The 5,900-nt window shown below is 42.2% G+C and overlaps 1 protein-coding gene across 1 annotated transcript in view; it reads left to right on the forward strand.

The window, feature by feature from the left end:
• HAUS1 (HAUS augmin like complex subunit 1) overlaps positions 1–2,195 on the forward strand; it is a 17,648-nt gene extending 15,453 nt beyond the window's left edge. The window contains exon 10 of the mRNA XM_014586231.2: positions 1,916–2,195. The gene's annotated coding sequence lies outside the window, so the exon portion shown is untranslated. The remainder of the gene's footprint in view (positions 1–1,915) is intronic.
• Positions 2,196–5,900: the final 3,705 nt, after the last annotated feature.

Here is a 5,900-nt window from a genome sequence, read left to right on the forward strand (position 1 = left end):
TATAAAAAAGTGTAATGGTTATGTCACAGATGGCATAATGGTTATGTCACTATACTCCTACATAGTGGACCATGGTTCAGATCCTGGATCCAGCAGCTTAAAACTCAAGTGGATACATGTGCATGCGTGCCCAAAATCCCAGAAGAAGAAGAGGGGATTGTGGTATGGCCATCCTCCCGGAAGGTGATTTCTCTCTTTCTGTCTGTCTGTCTGTCTGTCTCTCCAGTCATGACACATGCCCCATAGCAAAAAATTCTCAAAAAAAATTTTTTTCTTAAATAACATTACTAATAGAATAATGGTTTTGGAGTGTGTATTGCGTTTTTGTTCCCAGATACATAGTTTTCATATTAAAAAGCTTTTTCTCTTACTTGATTTTTATGTGTGGCTGATGATCAAAAATCCTTGTTAGGTGAGCATTATAACTCTTGTCATGCATGCACTTGTTAGGTCAGCTACAGTGAGAAAGGAAAGATTCTGCAACTCCAATTACATTTCTTCCATTCTCTTCCATCCCTAGGGATTTGCTCTGATCAGTCCACCTGCCTACCTCCAAATGTTAATATATGCAGGAATTTAGTTTATGAAAAAGATGACCTTTTAAATCAGCAGTAGAAAAGACGGATAATTCAACACATGGTGTCAGATCCATAATTCACACCTTATGTCAGGAGAATTCCAAAGACCAAAGATTTAAGCACAAAAGATACAAAAATAAAGGTCCTAAAAGAAATCATAGAGGAGTGCTAATATTTTGATTATTAAATAATCATACTGGTACAAACGTATGATCAGGACTCAGGAGCTATAAAATAATTTATTGAAATAGTTGAATATTTTGCAATATGATAAATTCCTGAATAGCAAAATATTTATAAGTAAAAACTAAAATCAAAGGGTGTGACAGATGTGGCACAGAGAAGAAAGGAGAGTTTTTTTGTTTGTTTTACCTTGTACCTTTTTGTATGTTTCAAAGTTTTGTACTATGCAGTTATAAAAATAATCTGTTTGGGGCCAGCAGGTGGCGTGGTAGACTCTGACATGGCCAACCACAGTTCAAATCTCATACCTGGTGGCTTGCTTTCTCACTTTCTCTCTCTCTGGTCAAAATAAATAATAGTGATAATAAATAAAATTAAATATTTTTTAATAGGAAAAAAAATCTGTTTTTCCAAGATTTTCCAAATGACCTTAAAAAGTTTCCTCCTGAGGTCAGCAGGTGGTGTGGTGGTTAAGGGATTGGATTCCCACATTGCTGACTACAGTTCAAGTCCTGGACCTGGCAGCTTGAAAATCATGCCAGGAGCCCATACATTGCATGCCCAGGATTCCAAGAGGAGAATGGAGGATAAACAACTGTGGTGTGCCCTTCCCCCCCAGGGGTGATTCCTTACTTTCCCTCTGTCTGTCTGTCTGACAAGTGCATGTACCCTATGGCAAAAATGTAAACCAGAAAATTTCTTTGTCTCCTTTCCCTTGCTCCCAGCCAAAAAAGACATTTGTGTTTTCTTTTGGAACTGTACCCTTTAGCTATTTATATATTAGCTTCTGGTCTTCTTCTTAACAATTTATAGGAGTTCCTTGTGTATTAATTAGCCAAATTAATCTTTTATGATTTGAGTTGCAAACATTTTTTCAAGTTTGCCATTTGACTTGGTCGTAGTGCTCTTATAAGACAGTTTGGTAGAGTGATTACGGAAGGGACTACAGTTCCTTTCATCCCTCTGCACTTGCCACTCTGTAACATGACATTGCCATTGCTCTCAGAAGAGCCAACATCGATATCTCCACCTTTTGTATCTGGCTAGTTTTGGGGTATGACTCATTCTGGCCAGTGAATCTGTAGCAAATGTAACACAAGTAGGGGAATGAAAACTGCTTGTGCATGAGCCTGCCCTTTCTTACTGCTCTTTAGGATTCTGAGACCATGATAGAAATAAATCTGAACACATCTATTGGAGGATGAGAAACCGTGAGCCAGAAACCAGTCATTCCAACTGAGCCCTGCCCCCAGACCCCAAGACCAACTAGGCTGCCAGCTGCCAGATGTGTGAATGAGGCTTCTTAGACTGTCGAGCCCCAGCTGACCTATAAGCAAACTGCAGTGATCAGCCATCCTGACCAAAAGAGAAGCACCACTGCTTTGGAACATTAATTATGTTTGTAAAATTCCTTCTGTAACAGCACCTGATGTGAACATGAAAAACTATAATGTGTACTATAGAGATGCACAGTGATTAAATTTGAATAAGAAATCACACTTTTTTAAAAGAAAGGAAAAAATAGTAATTGTATTGAATTTCAGTTCGAAAATGTTTTAATTGGGGCCAGCAGGTGACATGGTGGTTAAGGGTGCTGGACTCCTACATGGCCAACTGCAGTTCGAGTCCTGGACCTGACGGCTTGCTTTCTCACTTTCCATCTCTCTCTCACTCCGTCCCTCTCTGGTCAAATTTAAATAAACAAAGTTAAATAAAATTTTTAAAAAAATGTTTTAATTAGGGCTGGCTCTATGGCCTAGTGGTTGAGACAGCCGGATCCCATGTGGCCAGCCACATGGTTATAATCTTGACTGTGGTGACTTGCTAAACACACCAATCTATGAGCATGCATGCCCAAAATCCCAAAGGGGCAGAGAGACGGAAAAGAAGGGATTGCAGCGTGACCATGTCCCATTAAACTTTTTTTCTCTATCTCCTTTTTCTTTTAAATAAATATCTTTTAAATATAGCTTTTTTTAAAGAATTATTTTTATTTAACTTTATTTATTATTTTTAATTTGATCAGAGAGCAAGTGAAAAAGCAAGCTGTCAGGTCCAGAACTCGAACTGTGATTGACCATGCAGGAGTCTAGCATCCTTAACCACCATACCACCTGCTGGTGCCTAAATATACCTTTCTTTTTTTTTTTTTTTTGAGAGGTTTTTGCTATAGGGTGCATGCATTCACCAGACAGACAGGGAGAGACACAGAGATAGAAAGCGAGAAATCACCCCCCAGGGGGGATGGTCACGCCACAATCCCTTCTCCTCCATTCTCCTCTCGGGATCTTGGGCACGCACGCACACGCGCCCGGCGTGAGTTTTAAGCCACCGGGTCCGGGACGCGAACCGTGGTCGACTACGTGGGAGTCCAGCGACATAGCCATTACGCTAACTGCTGGTTCACAAGAACTTTTTTATTTTATTCATTGTCATTATTTTATTTTATTTTTTGAAGTTGACCAGAGAGAGAGAGAAGGAAAGTGAGAAAGCAAGCTGTCCGGTTCTGAACGCAGACCGTGCTTAGTCATGTGGGAGACCAGCCACCCCAACCACCACGCTGTCTGCTGGCGCCCTCTGTCTCATTTTTCTTTGTCTGTTTTTCCCTGGCAAGTGTGTGTACCTTTGGCAAAAAAAAAAAAAAAAAGAAAAGTTAAAAGGCAAAAAGTGAAAAGCTAAGTTGGGACCAGCAATGGGGTAATCGTTACGTTGCTGAACTCACATAGTCAACTGTGGTTTGAATCCGGATCCACTGGGTTAAAACTCATGTCAGGCACATTTGTGTGTCAGCCCAAAATCTGAAGAGGAGAATGGAGGAGAAAGGATTGCAGTGTGGCCATCTCCCTGGAGGGGTGATTTCTTCCTTTCTGTCTCTGTGTCTCTCCAGTGAGAACATGCATCCTACAGCAAAAATCTCACTTTAAAACAACCAAAAAGCCTCCAGGGCTAGCAGGTGGTGTGGTACTTAAGGCAGCCTGGATCCCATGTGGCTGACTGTGCGGTGCCAACTGCGCTGTTCAAGTTTCAGACCTGGTGTCTTTAAAAACATGCCAGGCGGGTGTGCCCAAGACCTGGAGAAGAGAGTGGAGGAGAAGGGATTGTGGCATGGCCATCCCCCATAATAAGTGATTTCTTACTTCCTCCAGTGAGCACACATGCCCTAAGGGGGAGGGAGCCTCCAATTCTGCTGTATGTGAGAAGAATATATTAAAAGTAAAGATTTAGAAAAGATGAAAGCTAAAGCACAAAAAACATTTATTATGCAAATACTAACCAAAGAAAAATGGACCTACTAGATGTTACTATCAGGAGAAATGTTTTACAGCAGAATTTATTACTAGAGATAAAGAGACCACTTTATAATGACAGTGTTCATTTTTTTCAGAAAAATAAATTTACATGTTCCTAATAACATCTAAAAATATATAAAGTGGGGGCTGGATGTTGGTGTGCTAATAAAACATGATGCTCTGTGAGGCTGGTCCGCATGGGAGGATTCCAAGTTTGTATCCAGAGAAACCCCCCTGAGTATGCCAGGCAGAAGTGTAACCATGATCCTGAGGTGCTGAAGCTGGGGGTGGCTAGTGGCATCAAGACCTTGCTGGGGACGCTTTCTCTGTCTTCTTGCTCCTGGAAGAAATAAGTAAATGAATAAACTTTAAAAAGTAATAGAAGGCCAGCCCTGTGGCTTAGTGGTTGTGGGATCTGATCCCACATGGCCGGTGTCACTTCAAATCCCAGCCCTGGTGGCTTAAAAACACAGAGTTCATGTGTGCATGCCCAGAATCCCTACAGGATGGAGAAGTGGACAAGAAGGGATTGTGGTGTGACCATACCTTATTGGCGGGTGCTTTCTCCCTCTCACTGTCTGTCTCTCAGTCTCTCTGGCAAGTGCACGTACCCTTTAACAAATGAAATGGAAAATTAAGAAATAGGAACCAGTAGATGGCATAGTGGTTACATCACTGGAGTCCCATGTAGTTTACCATGGTTCGAGTCCTGGACCCAGTGGCTTAGAATTAATGTCAGGTGCATGTGTGTGTGTCCCCAAAATCCTGAGAGGAGAATAGAGGAGAAGGGATTGTGGTGTGGCCATCCCTCCAGGAGGTAATCTCTCACTTTCTGTCTTTCTCTGTCTCTGGTAAGTGTATGTACCCTATAGCAAAAATCCCTCTTAAAAAAAAAAGAAAATTTAAAAATAATAAAAACATTTAAAGCAGGACCAGCAGATGGTGTAATGGTTTTGTCACTGGACTCCCACGTAGTCAACCGTGGTTTGAGTCCTGGACCTGGTGGCTTAAAACTCTGGGTGTGTGTGCATGCATGCCCAAAATCCCAAGAGGAGACTGGAAAAGGGATGACCCCCTGGCCATCTCCCCAGGGGATGATTTTTCACTTTCTATCTCTCTGACTTTCCAGAAAGTGCATGTGCCCATAGCAAAATCTCTTGGGGGGATATATATATATATATGTGTGTGTGTGTGTGTGTGTGTGTGTGTGTGTATTAAACAAATTTTACTAAAATCCAAGGGGAAGTAGATGGATCACAATTAGGGTAGGTTGCGCTCCTCTCTCGGTAACTGATAGACTAGACAGAAAAAAAAAGGTTTCAAAATATTTTAAAAGGGACCAGTAGGTGGCATGGTGATTAAGGTGATGGACTCCTCACATGGTTGACTATGGTTCAAGTCCTGGAATAAGTAACTTGAAATTCATGTTAAATGTGTGTGTGTGCATATCCAAAATCCCGAGAGGAAAATGGAGGAGAAGGGATTGTAGTATGGCCATCTCTCCTGGGGGAGTGAGTTCTCACTTTTCTGCTCTCTGTCTTGGCAAGCATGCACGCCCTATGGCAAAAACCGTTAAAAAAGAAATGCAATTCTGGGACCAGCAGATAGGGTAGCGATTACATCACTGGACTCCCACGTGGTCAACTGGGTTGGAGTCCTGGACTGACGGCTTGAAACTCACTCTGGGTGCGTGTGTATGTATGTTCAAGATCCCAGGAGGGAACCAGCAGTTAGCGTAATGGCTATGTCGCTGGACTCCCACGTAGTCGACCGTGGTTCGTGTCCCGGACCCGGTGGCTTAAAACTCACGCCGGGCGCGTGTGCGTGCGTGCCCGAGCTCCCCAGAGGA

This window comes from Tupaia chinensis, unplaced genomic scaffold, assembly GCF_000334495.1.
Source record: "Tupaia chinensis unplaced genomic scaffold, TupChi_1.0 Scaffold000119_1, whole genome shotgun sequence".
In the NCBI taxonomy this organism is placed as follows: Eukaryota; Metazoa; Chordata; class Mammalia; order Scandentia; family Tupaiidae; genus Tupaia; species Tupaia belangeri.